Source organism: Giraffa tippelskirchi, chromosome 2 (genome assembly GCF_054371585.1).
Source record: "Giraffa tippelskirchi isolate mGirTip1 chromosome 2, T2T-mGirTip1v1.2.pri, whole genome shotgun sequence".
Lineage (NCBI taxonomy): Eukaryota > Metazoa > Chordata > Mammalia > Artiodactyla > Giraffidae > Giraffa > Giraffa tippelskirchi.
Window position 1 is genome coordinate 14,555,570 of NC_137276.1, and position 22,139 is coordinate 14,577,708.

Genomic DNA, 22,139 nt, shown 5'->3' on the forward strand with positions numbered 1-22,139 from the left:
ATTTGCCAACATTCCCTTTTCCTTTTTAAGTCTCTGGCATATTATTTAAAGCAAGTCACACAATAAAATTACTAGTTTATTAAATTACAAGGAAAGACTAGGTGAGAGATGATTTGAACCAAAGATACGTGAATGGCGTCGCTTGCTCCTAGCAAGAATGATTTTGAGGAGAAACATGATTAAAACAAGAGGATTCCCCTGAGCGAGGCTGAGCTGATTGAATCGCAGGGAGGGAATGACAATCTGGGTTACTTTGTTATGCTGTTTCCCGGCATTCAAACCACTGGGGCAGCTTTGGACTTTTATGTGAACGCCTCTGAGAGGGGGTGGAGCAGTCGTGAGGGGCTCAGGGATCTGGCAGCCTTGTCTGGAGATGTAGACAGGCAGAAAGCGTTCCTTTCTCACTAACAGGTCTTTAGATGCTGGGGCCTCGACAGAGGTATCTGAAGGAACTTTATGGAGAGGGGTGAATTCTACCCAGGAGCACGGTTTGTCTTCTCCTGAGGCCAGCAGCCATTTTGCTCCCACGTAGAGTGAAAACCACCCTGGTCTACCCAGGACAGGGGGAGTTCCTGGGATGCAAGACTTCATTTTCAAACCAGGACAGTCCCGGGCAAACCAGGACAAGTTGGTTACCTTACAGGTTCAGAGCAGACATTAGTGATCAAGCCCAACTCTGGGTGTGGCAAGGAGGTAAAGAGGTGAAGGGTGGGAAAAGGAGAGAGATGGACATGCCAAAGCATGAGAGAGAGTGTGTGCCCTTCATACAGGACCTGGTTGTGTGAACTATTTTCTGTTCACGCAATGGAATGACAAGCAGCTGCCGAAAGGACCACAGCAGTTCTTTAGGCCATGGAACAACGTTCAAGTACTGTGTTGCAGGAAGAAAAAACCAAAGGTGCATTACAGGGTATAGTATATTCCCACTGGGTAAGAAAATGGAGAAAATACATGTGTATGTGCTTGTCTGTGGAAACACTGATTGTCTGTATAACAACTGTTAACACTGGGGAACACGAAGACTTTACATTGTAAGGCCCTCCTCTAGGGGGCGCTATCACCTTTTTGGGGAACAACTGGCTACTGGGGCTCTCCTGACCCATTTGCTAACATCTGGCTAACATGTCCTTCTCTTCACACATGTTTCTTTTTCCCTTTCAACTTTTATAAAATTTGAATATCTTATTTCCTCCCCAGTTTTATTGAGGTGTTTCCTGATCTGAGTCACAGCAGGAGCCACCCTGCTCGTAAGCACCTCACTGTTTGGGGGCTTCCCTGGTAGTTCAGATGATAAAGAATCTGCCTGCCATGCGGGATACCGCGATTTGATCCCAGGGTCGGGAAGATCCTCTGGAGAAGGCAATGGCAACCCACTCCAGTATTCTTGCCTGGAGAATCCCATGCACAGAGGAGCCTGACGGGCTACAATCTATGGGGTCACAAAGAGCCAGACACAACTGCGTGACTAACATCATACAGCTTTATTGAGGTATAATTAGCATATAACATTGTGTATGTTTAAGGTGTAGGACATAATTTAATGCTTTTATGTGAAGCAATTACTCCAATAAGCTTCGTTGGCACACCGCTTTTGCTTGTTTTACTTAACGTTAGGTATGCTGGAAATTGCTCCATGTCAATTCAAAGGTATTTTCTTCATTCATTTTTATGGCTGCACAGAATTTCTTTCAATGGATTACCATAGTTTTTATTCAACTAATCTAGGAAGATCGTTTGTGTTGTTTCCAATGTTTTGCAATTGCAAATAATACCAGTTGCAAATTTCGTATCGTTTTGTCTGTGTAGGTAGATTCCTAGATGGGAGATTACTGGGTCAAGTTGTAAATCCATATGTAGTTATGGCTTCCGTAGGGTAGTGCCAACTGATGGATTTTCCCCAAAGCAGGTTATAAAGGAATTCATTACTTCCTTGGCAGCCATAACAGAGGACCTCCGGTGAGTCCTGTGGGATTCAGCCATGGCATTGAGCAAATCCTAACATTAACTCACACATATCCTCCAGTCGTAGATTTCCTTATATGAACGCCCCATTGGAGGACTCAATGGTCCTTTCAGAGTCATTTCCATGGTCCCATCAGTGGGTAGATCTTACCCATACTCTTTTTTTTTTTTCTTCCACAAAAGCCAGCTGTTCCCCCAGCTCAAAAGCCAGCTGTTCCCCCAGCTTTCATAATTCATGATTATTTTGGACAAAAATAAAACTTCAGTCTGTGCGGTCTTTACATCTGACTTTCTTGGGAGACCTCAAATGATCTTTTTCAATTGAGTTGAATCTCATAACCCAGAAAAGCTCTCAGTCTGGAGCACTCTCTGTACACGAGGGAAAGAAAAATGCCCCTTTTGTGCTGGCCTGGAGGTGGCCCCAAGTTGGGACTGGGGCCAGCTATGTCTTTGCCCAGGGCCAAAGCCCCAAATGAAAGGTCCCTTGGCCCCACCCAACTGGAGGAAGTTCCACCCAGGTTCTGGGAAGCTGGGGCACTTTGGGCATGGAAAGACTGGATCATAAAACACAACACAGACATATGTAACGCACGCTTGGGAAAGAGTTCTGAAGAGCCCACTGGAAGAATGTCAGTAGTGGTTACCTCTAGGTGGTGGGTTCCAGGAGATTTTAATTTTCTTCTTTGTGGTGATTTTGTTTGAAAATGTTTCATTGTGTCATTTGAGGACATTTCATTAGCTGAAAGGTCATTGACTTTTCTTGGTCCGCATATGCCATGAGATAGAAAAAAATAGATCCATTCAAATCATCAAGTTTCCACCATACATTAATTCAAGTGGAATTACTAAGTTGGCAGTGCCATCCCCTCCTAACAGCAAGATCTGTCTTTCTGTCCCCTGTCATCTCTGTCACCATCAGCAACAAAGCTTCTTTATGCATCCACCCCATGCCTAGAGCTATGCTAAAGGGGACCATGATACATTACTGTCCCTAAGTTGGTGGCAGTTGAGTATGAGGCGCAGATGTACACAAATCATTGAGTGTAAAGAGAGAAATGCCCTCGAAAAGAAAGGCTTAGCTTTGTCTGAGGTGGGTGCAAGGTGAGTGATACCCAGGGAAGAGGGGTGAGGGCCAGCTGAGCTTAAAAGAGGACTCTGGTGGGTCTTTCAGACTGTGTAAACATTTGAGAATATGAGATGCAGAGGATGTAGGGGAAGAGTGGTCAGATCCCAAGGGCCTTATGACTTCTTCTGGTAAGGGGTAAAGAGGAAGTCAAGATTTAAAGATTTGAAATAGAGGCAAGTCATGGTCAGATTTGCATTTGGGGAAATAAAAACATTTTGGCAGCAGCATAGAAAAAGGATTTTGAGGGAGGGGTTGGGACTAGAGGCAGGAAACCCATTGACAGAGTAATGCCCAGAGAGATGGCAAGGGCCTGACCTGAGGAAGTGCTGAAGGGGCTGAAGAGGAGTGAATGTGGGCATCTGTGGGGGTTTGCTAACTGCCAACATGGAATAGTGGGGCGGGGGAAGGGCCAGTTGCCTATGCTGCATCACAAACTCGGAGACGACCTGAGCTCGTGTATTCAGAGCCCAGTGGCAGTACGTGGTGTGTAGAGAAGCTCAGTTATATTTGCCTTCCTTTCCCCACTCTTATTTTCTCATATCCATGGCAGTCACCTCCAACATCTCTCTTCCCTTTCCAGATCTGCAAACTTCCTTCTTAGTGTCTATTCTTTTTCTTTTTCCACCTTCACCCTTTAGATTAGGGCTGTTTTTTTCCTTTCCTTTTCTTAAAAAAAAAATTATTTATTCATTATTTATTTCGTTTTGGCTGTGCTGGATCTCCGTTACCATATGCAGGCTTTCTCTAGTTGCAGTGATCAGGGGCTACTGTGTGGGCTTCTCATTGCAGTGTCTTCTCTTGTTTCAGAATATGAGCTTGAGAGTGTGGGCTCAGTAGTTGCGGCGCAGGCTTAGTTGCCCTGCGGCATGTGGGATCTTAGTTCCTGGACCAGGGATTGAACCTGTGTCCCCTGCACTGGCAGGTGGATTCTTAACCACTGAATCACCAGGGAATTCCCTTCTTTTTCTTTTTATCTCCAGTGAGATTTATAGTTTTCTTTCCCACATGTATCAGGTTGTCTCTGGCTTCTCAAGTTTTGTGTGTATGTGTGTGTATGATTTATCCTTTCTCTCCATCAATACCGTAGAAAGTCAACACCAAGTACATACACAGAAGCATCCTTTTAGAAGTAAAGAGAGGGGAAGACTATACACACTTACAATTTAAATCATTTATCTAGTCATTTTGAGCCATGTTAGGCTCCCAGTGCTGAGACATGCTTTTCCAACCCATCCTGTTTCTAAGCCACCTATCCCATTTCTATTGATTCAGTTTAAAGAGTCATCTATTGATTTAATTCTGATTCTAAAAGAAAAAGATATTATGTGCTGAAAATGTGGGAGATGTATATGAAGAAAAATCTCTCATAATCTTAGCATGTAGAGATCACCACTGGTAATGTGTCTTTTCTTCCAGTGATTTCAATGCACATGTAGTTATTGTAGAAAGAGAAGTAGACCTATATTATTTGTATTTACCTGGATATGTGGATATGCTAGCATGATCATTCAATCTGTAATCAATAGCATCTGACATTTGTTGGTACTTCCTGCATGCCAGTTACCTGTTCTATCCACGTATATTAACTCATTCAATCTTCATACCATTCCTATAAAGCAGGTTATTATCCCTGTTTTAGAGATGTAGAATCTGAGATGTCAAGAAATGCCAAAATCACATTGTAAGGCCTCTTTTTAAAAAAATTTCTGTTTCTTCTAAGTTTTGTCTTTGATGTGGAACATTTGTAAAGTCTCTCTTGAATTTCTTACAATATTGTTTACGTTTTATGTTTTGTTTTTTGGCCAAGAGGTATGTGGGAATCTTAGCTCCCTGACCAGCGATTGAACCTGCCCCCCCTGCACTAGAAGGCAAAGTCTTAATCATTAGATCACCAGGGAGGTCCCCAGGCCTCTGTTTTAACCTGTGACCTCTATTAGCTGCTGTTCTTTCTTCCTAGTTTCAGTCTAAAAAACATTCTGTTTCTTAATGTGAGTATTTCTACAGCTTCATCCAGCATGTGTGGACTTGCTGAGTCTCATTCTGGAGTCACTCTGTGCTGCGGAAGAAGAGAGTTGTTTGGAGGGAGGTCAGGTGACCCCAGGGAGAGGAGCCTGGCTATCCACACAGGTGCGCTCAGCATGGCCCTAAGTGAACAGTTTCCTGTCTGGGGCCTGATCCTCTCCCCATCACTCAGAACCCGGAAGGGTCAGCCCTCCTCCCAGGGGACTTCTCCTCCCAGGGAGGCTCCAGCTATTAATCCAGCTCAGGAATGAGGCGTAATCCAGGACACCAAGGCATCTGTTCACAGGGGAAGCCCAGGGAGTCCTGCAGACCTCCTTCCATTGGCTGATCAGCCCCTTCTGTGCCTGAGTGAATCAGAGAGTGACAGGGACTGCTTGGTTACCAGCCTGAGCACTGTTGGGGTCCCAGGTCTTAAACTTATCCTAGAACAAGTTATTGCATTTTGCTTGTGCCTCAGTGTACTCATTTGTAATAAGATAATATTGATGTCTTCCTCTGGGGTTGCTGGGAGAGTAAATGAATTAAACATAACTCACAATAACCCACATAATCCATATAGCCCACAATAATCCACATAACCCCCAATAATAATAATAATAATAATAGTATAGAGAGTCTAGAGCCAAGCCTGGAAGCTCATTCATAAGCACTCAGTAAATATTAGCTTTTGCTATTAGCATAACTTTATACCCAGAATATCCCAACCTATATTCATTGGAAATTGCATTTTCTTGTTGTCTGTCTACTTGTAGATACTGTGATTCCTCCAGGGCAGGGACCATGTTTTCCCACTGTTGTATGGATCCTCAAGGCCTGGTACATACTAGGCCTTCAATATATGCTTGTTTTAGTGCACAAATGGGTGAATGAATGAGTGAATGAACTCCCAACATATAAATCTATGAACATTTCAAAATGATTAGCAAAGTGTGAGCATTTAGCAGATTCTCAATGGGGCATGTGACTCAGAACGGGCTGAGAGGTGGCCACAAGCCTTGGGCCAGGAGAGAGTAACCCCCACCCTGCATGGCCCTTGCCTGGGGGCTTCCAGCACCACGGCCAGCGAGCTGGAGCTTGGGGGAAGGGCAGCGTCCTGAGCTCACTCTCCGGGGCCTCAGAGGGCCTTTTGTGCGGACTGACATTTCGTGTCCAGATGTGAAATTCCTTGGCCCCAGCACAAGGTTGAATGTGTTGGCTCTAATGAAGTATTTGCTGGAGCTTGTTTGCTGTCTGAGCTCACACACCCTCAGATCAGCTTGTTTGGAGAACTGCAGTTTCAAGAAACAGCAACAGTATTTAGGAGCCAAATCAAATGGCGAGGGTTGGAGCAGTGATGGAGGCAGGGTGCGGTTCCTCACCCCTCCCAGGAAGGGAGGACTGTCTCAGGGCAGAATTTAGAGAAAGAGGGAGATAGAAAAGAAGGATAAAGCCATAAAGGAAATCTGAAAAGGACCAACGCCTCCCTCACTACCCATTCACTTAATACAAGTGTTTGATTTTTCTGCATGCCAGGATCTGTCTGTTTTTAGGCATCATTTTAGTGGTGATGATCATTATGTATATATGCTTCTTCTGCTCTTTTTCACTTAATATTACACTGTGACATTGTCCCACGTTGCTACACCTTAATATTTATATTTGTAATCTTATTCAGTCATACTCCTTGCATGAAAAATATATGCAATTGTACTCCTTTAATTAAAAAATACACAAATAAATATGGGTTTTCCAGGTAGTTCAGTGGTAAAGAATCCACCTGCCAACGCAGGAGCTGCAGGAGATGCAGATTGGATCCCTAGGTTGTGAAGATCCCATGGAGGAGGAAATGGCAACCTGCTCCAGTATTCTTGCCTGGGCAATCCTATGAAACAGAGGAGCCTGGAGGGCTACAGTCCAAGGGGTTTCAAAGAGTTGGACACGACTGAGCGACTGAGCATGCATGCTGCTGCTGCTGCTAAGTCGCTTCAGTCGTGTCCGACTCTGTGCGACCTCATAGACGGCAGCCCACTAGGCTCCACCATCCCTGGGATTCTCCAGGCAAGAACACTGGAGCGGGTTGCCATTTCCTTCTCCAATGCATGAAAGTGAAAAGTGAAAGTGAAGTCGCTCAGTCTTATCTGACTCCCAGCGACCCCATGGACTGCAGGCTACCAGGCTCCTCTGTCCATGGGATTTTCCAGGCAGAAGTACTGGAGTGGGGTGCCATTGCCTGTATGGATAAATGTAGTTATTTTCTTTTGATGTAGAATACATTTCTATGAAGATTAATTGGTTGAAGTGTTTTTAATGTTACCATAATAATTTTCTAAAGTGTGAACCTACTTGGTGTACGATGGTACTATGTATGTATGTTTGTATGAAAGTATAGATTTTAACATAATCTCATCATTATCAGATATATATATATATGTACGTATATATATTATTGGTTCCCAGTTTTATAATTTACCCCATGTTTAATAAGTGTTTAACCGTATACATGCATGCATGCTAAGTCGTTCAGTTGTTTCTGATTCTTTGTGACCCCTTGGACTGCAGCCTGCCAGGCTCTCTGTCCATGGGATTCTCCAGGCAAGAATACTGGAGTGGGTTGCTATGCCCTCCTTCAGGGGATCTTCCCCACTCAGGGATTGAACCGGCATCTCTTATGTCTCCTACACTGGCAGTAGAGTTCTTTACCACTAGCACCACCTGGGAAGCCCTTAACCATATACATACATGTATAAATTACTGATGAGATTGATAACTTTTCATGTGTTAACTGTTTGCTTTCTCCTTGGGGATATTTCTTAGTGATCTTTGCATATTTAGTTCTCAGACTTTAATAATCATACACACTGACTATCCTATTAGATCACATGTAATGCCAACTATTTCCTCATCTTTTTTCCTTCTAACCTCACTTTGTTTTGTTTCTGAAAAACAGAAACAATTTTTTAAAAATTAGTTTATTTTCTATTTTTTAACTTTACAATATTGTATTTGTTTTGCCGTACATTGACATGAATCCACCATGGGTGTACATGTTTTCCCCTTCCAGAACCCCCCTTCCACCTCCCTCTCCATCCCATCCCTCCAGGTCATCCCAGTGCACCAGCCCCGAGCACCCTGTATCATGCGTTTAACCTGGACTGGCCATTCGTTTCACATTTGATAATTTACATGCTTCAATGCCATTCTCCCATATCATCCCACCCTCGCCCTTTCCCATAGAGTCCATAATACTGTTCTGTTTATCTGTGTCTCTTTTGATGTCTCACATACAGGGTTATCTTTACCAATTGACTAAATACCATATATATGTGTTAGTATACTGTATTGGTGTTTTTCTTTCTGGCTTACTTCACTCTGTATAATAGGCTCCAGTTTCATCCACCTCATTAGAACTGATTCGAATGTATTCTTTTTAATGGCTCCAGCATTTATTGCTTATAGTCTTTGCCATTCTGATGGGCGTGAAATGGTACCTCATTGTGGTTTTGATTTGCATTTCTCTGATAATGAGTGATGTTGAGCATCTTTTCATGTAGAAACAATTTTTTAAGTTCAATATTTTGATTTTTTTTCTTTAACTTCTTCTCTTGCTCTGAACATAGAAGTTTATCAGGACACAAGACAAAATAGGAAATGAAGAAAATGACAGACTCTTTAGAAGATGAGATAGATAATACCTTGTTACATTTACTCAGACCTTAGCACTTTCCACCCTCAGGGAGAGTTAGGGATTCAAGACAATGCATTTTCTCCTCACTTTATGGGTAAAGACTGTCCAGGGGCAGATTTGTTATGGGAGGAGCCCACTTCCTTCTCTGCTTTCTACCTCCTGCCAGCTTGGGAGGGCCTTTGGTGGGACAGTTTTAAGCCCTGGCTCTGTAGCCAGTGGGGACTGAATGGCTTGTAGCTGACCCATGTGGGGGTGTGGCAGGAAGAGGCTGACCTGTGGACCCACCTTGTTGCCCAGCAAGGCTTTTCCAGTCCTGTGCATGAGGCCAGCTGTCTTGTGAAGGTGAAATGAAATATCACAAGTCAAATGGTTGGCTTGGTACCCAGCATAAAATAAGCAAACACAAAAAGGAACTGATGATGAAACTCAGTGTTATAGTCATCCTTTACCATGGAGCGTCCGTTCTGTATACTGGACATTGTGGCAGCCTCTGCAGGTGACACAGTGCTAAAGAATTCACCTGCCGATGCACGAGGTGCAGGACTCCCGGGTTTGATCCCTGAGTCGGAAAGATCCCCTGGAGGAGGAAATGGCAATCCACTCCAGTATTCCTGCCTGGAAAATTCCATGGACATGGACATATATTCCACCATGGTAGGCGGGCTACAGTCCATGGGGTTGCAAAGGGTCAGATGCGACTGAGCATACACTGCTCAGGGACTGAGCAGATAAAAGTAAGGCTTTGAGCAACTAAGGTCACAAAAGTGGCAAAATTGGGATTCCACTCCAGGTCTGTGGCAGGCAGGATGAGATAGGAGTGATGATTTTTATGTGTTGTGCAAATGAGAAGACTGGACATCAGAGAGCTTGGTGACCTGCCCAAAGCCACACGGGAAATATGTGCAGCCCCTGGTTCTTGGAGCTGGGGGTCCAGAGACCAGGTCTGGTGCTGTCTTGCTGCTAACATAGTGACGACCTCTGCTGGCAAAGTGCCTACCGTGTGTTTGGTGTCCTGGAGTCTTCCTGGTCCTTATCAACCTAGGAGGAGATCCTGGAGAGAGGCTGGATGGGACCCAGGATGGCCTGAGGCTGACGTTTTGGCTCTGGACACTCAGGCCTGCTGGTCATAGGTTTATCTGTGGATTCACAGATGTGGGCCAGCGCTGGGCTGGGAAACATCACGGCATCCTTGTCCTTGCTCCACTGACCACCAGATTGTTCTTCTCACAAGTGGTTGACATCCTTGGCCAGCTGAGTAGGGAAGGCTGAGAAGTTTGTTTGTTTTTTTTTTTACTTTTCCAAATCTTCAGACTTTCTGAGGAGAGGCTGATTTAAAAAAAATCCTGCTGGGAACTGTGTATACTCTTTTAGAAAGATGCATCATTCAGGCAAGGTGGGACTCATGACTGGAAACTGGTTGCGAGTAAAAGCCAATTGTAATGGCCAGCATTGATGGAAAGCTTCCTTTGTTGAAGAAACTGGGTTAAGTATTATCTAATGTATGCTCCAGTGGCTCAAGAGTATGTAGTTTTGTCAATCCTCTTTTACAAGTTGTGTAGAGAGGCTAGGTGACTTACCCAAGGCCACACAGCTAGGAAAGGATGGAGCTGGAATTCAAACCAGTGCTTGTGGGCGTGCTCAGTCATGTGTGACTCTTTGCGACCCTTTGGACTGTAGCCTGCCAGACTCCTCTGTCCAAGGAATTAATCTAGCTCCCAAATCCACACCCCTTAACCACTCTGCTCTCTGCCCACTGCCTTCCAGAGCCTTGCTCCCTGATGGAGGAGACAGAGGGTAGATGAGGCCCAGAGCATATTCCTGATAAATTTTGCATGCCTGGGTACCAGTCAAGGTCTGCTTGAATTTTGGTTGTGCCTCTTTGTTTCTCTCCTTTCCACTGATACTAGGAGCTCCTAGAGGGCTGGGTCCATGTCTGGCTGGACTTTGCATCCCAGCATGTGAGGGGTATGCACGTGTCTGATGGAACTAGAGAACGAGTGGGAAAGAAGGCAGGAAAAGATAAATGGATAGCCTGGTGTCTTCACTGATTGGCAGTGGGATGTTTTTGGAAATGGTGAGATTTTAATGGACACTTTAAAAGAAAGAGGGGATGGACCCATTTTCTTGACTTGTTTTAGAGCATGTACTTTACTGCCAAGCAATGCTAGGCAGTTCTGGGTGGCTCCTGGCTCTGCCCCTTCTAGCTCCAAGACTTTTGGTACGTGACTTGACTTCCCTCAATGTCCCCATCTGTAAATTGAGGCTGATATTAATTTATACTTCTTAGCGGGAGGGCTGAGAACATTAAATGAGCATGTTTATATAAAACTGTAAATGACAGCTACTGTGATTTCTTCCTGGGAGAGTCAATTTCACTCAAAGAGCTCGTTTTTAAAAATTAAGTAATTCGGGTGATAGGTACTTGGGGGTTCATTATAGCAGTCTCTCTACTTGTGCTGATGCTTGAAATAAAACATTTTAAAAACAAGTAATAGAAATTTGAGATTTTAGTTTTGTTCAGAAAACAAATGCAGATGTATCATTGAATAGATTGCAAAGTGTACATGCAATTTTAAAATAAAACACAAAAATAAAGGAATGGCTTAAAGCAGCCCCTTAGAATTACGATCTCAGCGAAGGCTACTCCTGATCTCACCAGGCCATCAATTTTTTCATCTTAAAAATGTTGATAATAGTGATACCTCCTTCCGAGTGCTTTGTGATTCAAGCAAGATGTGAGGGTGTTTGTAAACTAGAATTCTGCCTTCCACATTCGGTGATTTGTTCATTCATTCAGCAGGTTTCTTGAGGCTCTGCTAGGTGCCAGGTGCCAAGCAAGGTGTGGGGACACAGCCCTGCTCAACTTTCCAAGGGATTCAGGATAGACCCTGGCATTCTGCTGAGCTCAGCCTGTTCAGGTACAAATTCTGACTCTGCTACTTACCCCTGGAAAACATTGGGCTTCAGTTTCCTTGTCTGTAAAATGGGGACAATCATAGTATAGTTCCTTCTTCTGCATTACAGTGAAGTTTGAATGGGGCAATAGAAGTAAAGTGCCTAGCAGGGTCTAGCACAGAGCAAGTGCTTAATAAATGTTTATTATTACTACAGCCCACCGTGAGATTATGGCCTAGTGGAGCAGGCTCACAATAAACAAATATAAATGACTTTAAAGTGTACGTGTGCTGGGGAGAAATGATGTGGAGTGATGAGACATGGTCCATACCATTTCTGTCCTTTATCGAGCCCATCTTTGCATGAAATGTTCCCTTGGTATCATTAATTTTCTTGAAGAGATCCCTAGTTCCTTCCCATTCTGTTGTTTTCCTCTATTTCTTTGCATTGATCTCCGAGGAAGGCTTTCTTATCTCTCCTTGCTATTCTTTGGAACTCTGCATTCAAATGGGAATATCTTTCCTTTTCTCCTTTGCTTTTCGCTTCTCTTCTTTTCACAGCTATTTGTAAGGCCTCCTCAGACAGCTATTTTGCTTTTTTACATTTCTTTTCCATGGGGATGGTCTTGATCCCTGTCTCCTGTACAATGTCACTCAATGGACATGAGTTTGGGTAGACTCTGGGAGTTGGTGATGGACAGGGAGGCCTGGCGTGCTGTGATTCATGGGGTCGCAAAGAGTCGGACACAACTGAGCGACTGAACTGAGCTGAACTGAACTGATAAGACATGGAGCAATAGGTGAGACCAGGGAGGGCCTCTCCAAGGAGCTGACCTTTAAGGTGAGTCAGTCGGATGATGTAAAACAGAGGCAGAGAGGGGGGCAGAGGTCAGCAGAGGGTGAGGCGGGAAGAGCTAGGTCTGCTGCAGGGTCACAGAAGGTTGGGCAGGTTGTGACCTGATCAAAAATCCCAGGGACATCCTAGATGTTGTGGGTCTGCATGTTTTTTCCCTCCATTTTTCAGCACATGAAACGAGTGTGTTATTTTGACTAACTCAGGATATTATACCAGTTTTCAAGCAGTTGGAAGTCAAGTGTCTTGAGAAAGAGGCTCCTTGTTCTAATTGTCACAAATGTGTCATCTGGGCTTAGAGGCCCAGGAACGGGAGAATGGGACAGGGCTGTGACCAGGATGAGGCTGGCAGGGTGGGTGAGGCCATATCTGCAGGGCCTCATAGACCTGGAAACAGGTTTGGGTTTGACCCTAATTCCAATAGGAGGTCCTTTAGGGGGGATATGGCCAGAGGAGAAGTGGATCTCTACAAACTTCCCGGCCATCTGTCAGACGGCTTCAGGAAGATGAACTGAAGGGGGCACAAGAGTAGCGGCTGGAGGGCTGGGGGACCAAAGCCGATGAGAGAGCGAAGAGGTGGTCTGTGCCAGTGTGCTGATGCTGGCCATGCAGAGAAGTGATGCTCATCACTCACTTGTTAACCAGGAAAATGGCCAAGGGAAAGTAAAAACCAAAGGGAGATGTGGAGAAGAAGACAGGGCTTAAGACAGTTGCTAGCCACAGGCTATTTCTTTGTGAACCCCCAAAGTCCTCAACCACCTCCCAGTTCTCCATCTCCTCACTTAGGTCAAGATGTCTGTGCTCAGTTCCCACTTGGCCTGGAGCTTTGTCCAGATCGAAATTCCATCTCAAGCATATGGATCTGGAATTCTCCAGTGAAAGGAGTAGGGGTGCACAAATCTCAGAGGCTGGGACTAGAGGGACATGCAGGCGGAAGTGCCAGCCTTGGAGCAATGTGTCAGCCCCAGCTGCTGCCTGGAGATGGTGGTGTGGGGGAGGGGGGGGACATTGGCTCTGAGCTAGGTACTATTTGAGTCCCCAGCTGCACTCTCTCCAAGAATCTTCCTGTCTTGTGAGGTGCCATCACTGTCTACATTTTACAGGGAGAGGTGGAGGCTCTGAGAAGGTCTGTAACTTTCCCAGGGTCACCCAGGCTTGTCTGATGCCAGAGCCCTCACCAGCCTGTGACATCACAAGCTGCTTCCCGGACAAGGCAGCCTCCTCCACACAGCCCACTCGTAGAAGAGCCGCCGTTGCTAAGCAGCAGAGGCTTTGGAGTTTAGCTGTTAACCTGACATCTAAGGGACCTTGGCCGAGGTTCAAGGTGCTGAGACCCTGGAGCTGTATGAGGGTAGGGGTGTGAGTGAATATTTTGGGCATGGTTCTGGGGAGAAGAGCCACAACTCTCAGTTTCCCAAAAGGGTTTTGTGGCATCCTATTACCCAAATAAAGATAAGAGACTCACTGGCCAAGAGTATACATTTTGGCTGTTGTGTTTCCTCCAGGGTTAGAACAGTGCCTAGTAAATAGTAAAACCTCAGTCAATACCTATGAAACGAATAAATAAAGGTCTATGGCTTTCAGAGGGCCTCCCTGGTGGCTTAAACTGTAAATAATCCACCTGCAATGCAGCAGACCCCAGTTCAATCCCTGGGTTGGAAAGATCCCCTGGAGAAGGGGACGGCTACCCACTCCTGTAGTCTTGCTTGGAGAATTCCACGGAGAGAGAAGCCTGGTGGGCTACAGTCCATGGGGTCTCAAAGAGTTGGACAAGACTGAGCGACTTAACACTTTCACAGCTTTGAGAACTGAAGGATATCTTCTCATGGGTTATTGGGAAAGACTTAAAAGTCCCCTAATGTAACCTCCCTGCTTTACTGGTGAGAAAATAGAGGCTCAGAAATAAGATCCCACCAGGCTGAGCTCAGGGACTTGGTAACCCAAAGATGAATCTCCTTACCTCTCAGTCCAGTGCTTCTCACATCTTTTCCAGGCAAATACTGTGATGATGAGTCTGCCACCAGGAAGAAAATGCATGATTGCACAGACCCAGAGGGCACACCAGCCTGCCTCTATCTAGTGCAAATGCTCCTGGGATGGAGTTGAACCATCTGAATAGGTGGCTGCTGGATCGTGGGTGACCAGGCAGCACCATGATTAGGAGAGACTTGGTTATTCAAGGGCTCTTCCTGGCATTTGAGGATGTAGGTGGCTGGATCCGCTTAGATTTATCTTTGCACTGTGCAGAGTGATCTTTGCTTGTTACAGGATTCTAGAAAGTTAGAGAGGCAGGATCCTTGGGGTCAAGGTACCAAAGCATGGATATCATCATCCACACTGACAGACACTGTTAATCATTACCGAACTCCTTTGCACAGAGCTAGAAAGGACAGTGCCTCTACCTCAGTCCCAGTCAGTCATGACCAATCAATCACAGAGTGAGCCATCTCCTACTGGGCCTTTTTAAAATTTATTTATTTATTTGGGTGCACTGAGTCTTAGTTGGGGCATGCAGGATCTTTTATTTGCATCATGTGAACTCTTATTTGCAGCATGTGGGATCTAGTTTCCTCACCAGGGATTGAACCCAGGCCCCCTGTGTTGGAAGTGCAGTGATTAGCCACTGGACTACCAGGGAAGTCCCTGGGCCTTTTGTAGAGGGAAACCTGGGGTGGGGTGGCGAGGTTGGGGTGGCAGTTGAGCTGAGCTTGGAGGCAGGGGGCTGGAGTCTGGCCTCAGCTCTGTCTCTAATTGGGTGACTTTGAACCAGAGACTTAGCATCTCAGAGCCCCAGTTTCCACTCCATTGTTGATATACTTGACCATTTATTTATTTCTTCAACAAATATTTATTGTACATCTACTGTGAGCCAGGCACTAGACTGTGAGCTAGAAAAGATGAAAGAAGTAGTTTTTCTCTGTAACAGGAAACCTTCTGGCCCTAGTAGTCTATATTTCCTTGCAGCTCTTGCGAAAGCTCTCCTGGCCGTGCCATCATTTCAATTTTCCTTCCCTGAGCCTTGTTTCACTGTGCAGTGTCCCCCTTGGGATGTGTCTTCCCGAATGTTCCATTTTATTATGAACCAGGAGCTTGCAGGACCAGGGTTTGAGCGGTTCTGAGAATGTTGCTGAGAGAGTAACCACAGACATTCGTTCTCCTGTTTAAAATACTTACCCAAAATATTTGGATAACCCTTCATTACCTGAGCTGGCATTTCTAAAGTTTACATTGCAGGTTTCAGTGACTGTAATATCTTGAGAGATCATTTCCTCTGCCCCTTGAATTTCTCTCCTGCAAGAGTCATGCAGCAGCCCACATTGTATACGTGAAGTGTGTTTTGGAATGTTAATGGAGGTACTGATTCACACCAGATGGGATGGAAATCCAAGGGAAAGGATGTATAAATGGTACATGGTGATTCGGCTACGAGGCTGGATTTTTAAAATGAACTAAAGGTCAAAGGTCAAGAACCTGACACATGTCCAGGCTTTCCCCGTGGGTTTCTATGTTGCCTTACCTCATCCAACTCTTGCTCTTGTTATAAAGGAGTCACTTTTAGGATTTTAGCTTATAGACAAAATTCTGGTGGCATATCATAAAATCCAAAGCAGCTTTTTACTGGAAACTTCCTACATAAAAGCTCAGATTTGGATGAGTGTCAGTGTTTCTCAAACTTAAAAAAAATTTTTTTCGGATAAACATTAAAAAAAAGCCCACTCACCCCCAAATCTTCTGTGTGTCTTTGCCAGCCAAGAGAATTTTGCTTAGATCCATTCTATAATTTATGATACACAAAGAAGAGGCATTTTTGTGGTTCAGATTTGCAGATTAAATAATAAGAATTCCTATTTACTGCAACAGATGTAGCCCAGCCCTATGCTGAGAGTTTTACATGTATTATCTCCCATAATTATCCTACCGATGATTATCAGCATTTTTACAGATGAAGAAACAGACTTAGGGAGAGGTGTCCCCAGGTCACCTGAGGTGGGCAGGGAGAGGCTCGGCCCAGATTTGGACCCTGGTCTGGCTGATGCCATGAACCATGCTCTTCTCCACTCTGCTTCCTCCAGTTGTACATCCTCTGTCCTGGGTCCCCATGAGCCCACAGGACCAGCAGTCTCTGTGGTAGGATCCATCAGCAAATGTTTTGTGGTCTTGTCTCAGCTGGGTGGGCCTGGAGGACTCAGCCACCACCCTCAACCATCCACACCACACCTGTCCATGTGTCAAGTCCCTTTCACAGTGGGCGGTAGGTACAGGTGACAAACGGTATACTGACTGCCCGGGGGAGTGGTTAGCTAGGTGGGCTTCTACTTGCATGAATTAACATTGAAGGAGGGAGGGTATGTTTTTGTTTGGGTCAAAGAACAAAGAAGGAGGTTATTGGTGTGAGGTGTCTATGGGTTGTTGAGTGAAAAGGATCTTGGAGAGGATGAGAAAGGTGAGGGCCTGAAGTTGAGGAGGCTGTTTTTCTTCAAGATTCAACTGCCTTGAAGTGTCTGTTCCAGGCACTATGCCAGAGTCTGGGGGATACAAGGCCTACCCCCAAGGGTAGGCATGACCCACCTACCTTTGGGTTGCTGCAGCTGGAGGGGGAAATGGGAAGCCTGAAGTTGGAAAAACCTGAGTTCTCCTCTCAGAGTTATGCTCCCAGAAGCTCAAGAGCTTCTTAATGAGGTGGCCTTTCGGGGCCTTGGTTTTGTCATCTATACAATGGGTTAATAATACTGAACCTTGAGTTGTGATAAATGCTAGGATAGGAAGGCTCAGGACTTTGGGTGCAGAAGACAGGGGAGGGCCTCATGCTATCTTGGAAGACTTCCTGGAAGAAGTGACATCTAAGCTGAGACCTGGAGGAGGAGAGGGGTTTGCCTAGCAAAATGAGTGGAGAATGGGCTCCCAGTTGGAGACATTGGCTTTTTGGAAACCTGAGGACAGGTCCATGTGGCTGGAGTGACCAACATGAGGGCACTGGAAGGTGGTGACCTGGCTTTGGCCAGGGTCTCTTTTTGGGACTCAAGTGTCCAACTGAGACCTGAAATTGATATTGGTGGAACATCATCACTGACCCAGTGGCCCAGATGGTAGAGAATAAATCATATGGAAGCTGCTGTGGGAGGGGAGCTGGAGAGGACTTGCTGCCGAGTTGTTGTTATTGTTTAGTCACTAAGTTGTGTCTGACTCTTTGCAACCCCATGAACTGCAGCACACCAGGCTTCCCTGCCCTTCACTATCTCCTAGAATTTGCTCAAACTCATGTTCATTGAGGCAGTGATGCTATCCCACCATCTCATCCTCTGTCATCGTCCCCTTCTCCACCTGCCCTCAGTCTTTCCCAGCATCAGGGTCTTTTCCATTGAGTCAGCTTTTCACATCAGGTGACCAAAATATTGGAGCTTCAGCTTTAGCATCAGTCCTTCCAGTGAATATTCAGGGTTGATTTCCTTTAGGAAGGATTGGTTGGATTTCCTTGCAGTCCAAGGGACTCCATGCAGCCAAGTAACCTCCCATAAATCTGGACATGCTCTGAAATGTCTGGGAAAGCCCCCAGGAGTCAATGTAATATCCCAAAGGTGGGCATGGTCCTTCCAGCCAGGCGAAGCCTGGTGTGTTCTGGATTCACTGACTGAGTCAGTCCATCCACTGTCGAGCATTTGTTGAGTGCTCGCCACTCCAGGCCTTGCTCTGAGCACTGGGATACAGAGGTGAGCACCTCGATCCAACATCCTGTCCTCATGGAGCTTCCTTCCCTCCTAGTCGGGAGGAGGCAGCTGCCTTATACGGAATGGGCTGGGACGGTGGCAGTTCCCAAAGTCAGTGAGGGAGCAGGGCCGGTGACTCTCTTGGGGAATGTGACCAAGGAGAGCAGAAGCCCCAAGTTGGGGCCAGATTTGGGGTGTTCAGATGGGTGGTGTGTGTGTTTGGGTTTGAGGGAGGGGAGAGCTGAAGGAGTGAGAGTCAAGAGGTGTCGGGAGGTCAGTTCCTGTCAGCTCTGGTGGCAACAGAAGGGTGATGGCTCTCTTTCTGGCAGCTATTGGGGAAGAGACCATGGGCATCAAGGGAGGACAGAGGGAGACCTTCCTGATGTCCAGTGGCAAGAGATGGACCTGCTGGCCCAGTGGTTAAGACTTCACCTTCCAATGTAGGGGGTTCAGGTTCCACCCCTGGCTGGGGAGCAAAGAGCCCACGTGCCTCACGGCCAAAACAACCAAAACATAAAGCAGAAGCAGTATCGTAAGAAGTTCAATAAAGACTTTTAAAATAGTTCACATGAAAAAAAAAAAAAAGCCGGACTTGGCCTTGAATCCAGCTCTTCTGCTCACGGCCTGAGGAAGCCGAGCAGGTGCCTCAGCCTTTTGTATGCTTCCATGTCCTCCTGGAAAACGGCAAGGGCCGCCTCCACGATTAGGTGAGGTGATGTGTGTAGACCAAGCCCAGCACCTGGCTTGCTGAGCGTGCTCACCAGGGCGATTCCTAATTACCGTGATGATTATTAAAGCCATGAGAGGGCAAGCCCAAGGCAGCGTGTGCCTTGCCTTTCACGCTCCCTGAAAATCAGAACGGTCCACTCGCTGCCCACAGCATGGGCCTGCATGTCATCGGCCATCTTCCTCACATGCTTTGCTGTCACTGCAGCTGGGGGTCAGCAGAGAGGGCAGATGATGCCCAAGGTCTTTCCACAGCAGGTGGCAGGAGGCTGAGGGCCGGGGGCTGCTTGCTGCTTCTGACAGGTCGTTGTCTCAGCAAGCAAGCTGCTTTGATAAGGAGAGGGTGCTCTCTGGGTTCAGACAGGCTGCTCATTGGAAAAGACCCTGATGCTGGGAAAGATTGAAGGCAGGAAGAGAAGGGGGTGACAGAGGATGAGATGGTTGGTCAGCATCACCGACTCAAAGGGCATGAGTTTGAGCAAACTCTAGGAGATAGTGAAGGACAGGGAAGCCTGGTGTGCTGCAGTCCCTGGGGTCACAAAGAGTTGGACACGACTTAGCAACTGAACAACAACAAAATCCCAGCATAAGAGAGGCAGGAGTGAGTGGGAAGGATTGAAAGAAGTCACAGGAGAAAAATGGAGCTGGAGAGGTGAGCAGGGCAAACCAGATTCCTAAAGAATGGACTGAGGGGGCAGGACAGGAGCTAGGGGTCTGACCAGCAAGGGGTCCCTGTAGGCCCATAGACAGTGAGAAATGATGGGTCCTGGATTAGGAGGCAGCCATGAGGACAGAGAGGAGATTTCCGAGGTCAATTAGGCAACACTTGACTCGGAGACTGAGCAAACCTGGATGGACGCAGAGGGAGCCATGAAAACTGATGCCCAGGTGTGTGGCTTCGCAACTGGTGGGTGGTGCTGCCTTTACTGAGCCGCAGCACCCGGGAGGGAGGGCAGCAGAGGATGAATTGGGCTTTGGTTGAGTGGGAAGAGCCTGGAGGCACCCTGGGGAGACTCTCAGGAGGTCTGGAACCCTGGGGGAAGGTGCAGCCCTGGGTGTGGAGGTGGGAGCCCGGAGATAAAGGGAGGAGCCTCCTGAGTGCTGAACTGTGTGGGCAGCAGACAGTGTTGGACTCTTTGTGACCTCCTGGACTGTAGCCCTCCAGGCTCCTCTGTCCATGGGATTTCCCAGGCAAGAATACTGGAGTGGGTTGCCGTTTCCTTCTCCAGGGGAATCTTCCTGACTGAGGGATCAAACCCGAGTCTCCTGCATTGCAGGCGGATTCTTTCCCACTGAGCAACCAGGGAAGCCCAGCAGACAATGTAGAGGGAGGAGAAAAAGAGAAGTGTGTGTATGTAGAATACCATGGGAGCCTGGGGATAGGGGCAATGTCCTAGCTTTCCTTGGACTGATGGCTTTGGACTGGGACGTTGAAGGATGTCTGGATATGTGCAGGTGGAGGAGGGAAGTGAGAGGGATGCCAAACATAGAGATAGAGGCAGCTTGTGACCATGGCCAAGGAAGGCTGGTGGAGGAAAGTCTTTTGGGAAAGAGACTACTGAAGGGGAAGTTTGGGCTCCCTATGGTGAAAGGTGTTGAATGTCTCTCTCAAGAGTTAGGGTTTTTTTTCCTGTAGAAGAGGGGAGCCCAGCATGATTTTGAGCACAAGAGAGACTCAGTCAGAACCCTGTTTAATAGAAAGGTCTTTCTGGCATCACTGCCCAGGCATGTGTCCATATGACACTGATGCTCAGTGGAAAGAGCGCTGGGGGCTGCCCTTGCCCTCTCATAGTCTAACTCAAGGAGCCTCAGCCTGGCCATCCTTGCGAAATGGGGACATAAGAGCAGAATGGGGAACTCTGCGGCTGTAGGATTGATGCAGGGCCAGTGGCAGCCCTTCTACTCTTCATCCTGAGCCTGGTTGTCCAGGTTATCACCCTAAGAGCTGCTTCAACCCTTCCTCTCACCCACTTTTGGGTGCTACATACTCCTGTCCTCCAGATCATCTCTTGGGTCTGCCTCTGAGCTGGTGGGGCATTGTTTCAGCAAGCAAGCTGCCTTTGTAGGGAGAGGGTTCTCTGGGGGAAGACACTGTTGTCTACTCTGGGAGCCCCCTCCCATATGCTCCTACTGCCCACTGCCCTGCCCAACTGGCCTTTGTCCGCTTTTTTAAAAAGCTTCTGATTTAATAATATCTAATATTTATTGGACTGCTTATCATGTGCCAGACTCCCAGTGAAACATATTAAATGCATCATCTCATCTAGTCCTCTTCAGTCTTAGGAAGTGGGTTCTCCTGTTGTACCCATTTCACAGATAAAAATACTGAGGCTCTGAGAGGTTAACTCACTTTCCTGTGGTTTCATACACAGCCAGAGACTATACATTTGGGTTTTTAAAAAATTAATTATTTACTTATTTATTGGCTGCATTGGGTCTTCATTGTTGTGTGGGGACTACGCAACTAATTGCAGTGCTCTAGCTCCTCATTGCCGTGGCTTCTCGTTGCAGAGCACAGATTCTAGGGCTTGCTGGCTCAACAGTTGTGGCGCACAGGCTAGGTTGCCTCCTGACATGCGGGATCTTCCTGGACCAGGGATTGAACTTGTATCCCTTGCATTGGCAGGTGGATTCCCAACCACTGGACCACTAAGAAAGCCTGGGATTTTTAATGTAAGCAGATAGATAACAAGTTCATCCTTTTAACTCATCACCCTACAGTTACTTTCTTAGCAGACTGTGGTCTCCAGGCTCTCCCTGTAGTCCTCTGCCCACCCCATCCTCCATCAATCAGGTGCATGATGACTAAAGGCTAAGTGCCCTTTGGGAGCTGTGGCCCATCTCAGGGAGGAGAAGCTGGTGGTTTTGACCTGGGCAGGATTCCAGCCTGAGCAGTTACTTACTGTGTGTGTTCTTGGAATCATCACTTAACACCTTCAAATCTGTTTCCTTATCTGCAAAATGCGGATCTCTGGTCCCGACCCCTCAGAGTTTTCCAGAGAAAATGAGATAAGGCTCTTAAGGTCTTAGCATAGTGTCAGGCACTAGGGGAAGGATCCAGTAACTGTGATCATTAGAATCTTATCATAGCCTCCTTGCCTCTTTGCATAGCGGACTCAGAAGCCACCTGGCTAGGATCAAACAGGTGCGGGTGGCGCCTGTGTGGTGGAGCCAGAGGACAGGAAGA

At 46.6% G+C, this 22,139-nt stretch overlaps 1 protein-coding gene across 3 annotated transcripts in view; it reads left to right on the plus strand.

Moving 5' to 3' along the window:
* Nucleotides 1–22,139, plus strand: part of HSPA12A (heat shock protein family A (Hsp70) member 12A) — a 173,353-nt gene that overhangs the window by 69,394 nt on the left and 81,820 nt on the right. The window lies entirely within an intron of this gene.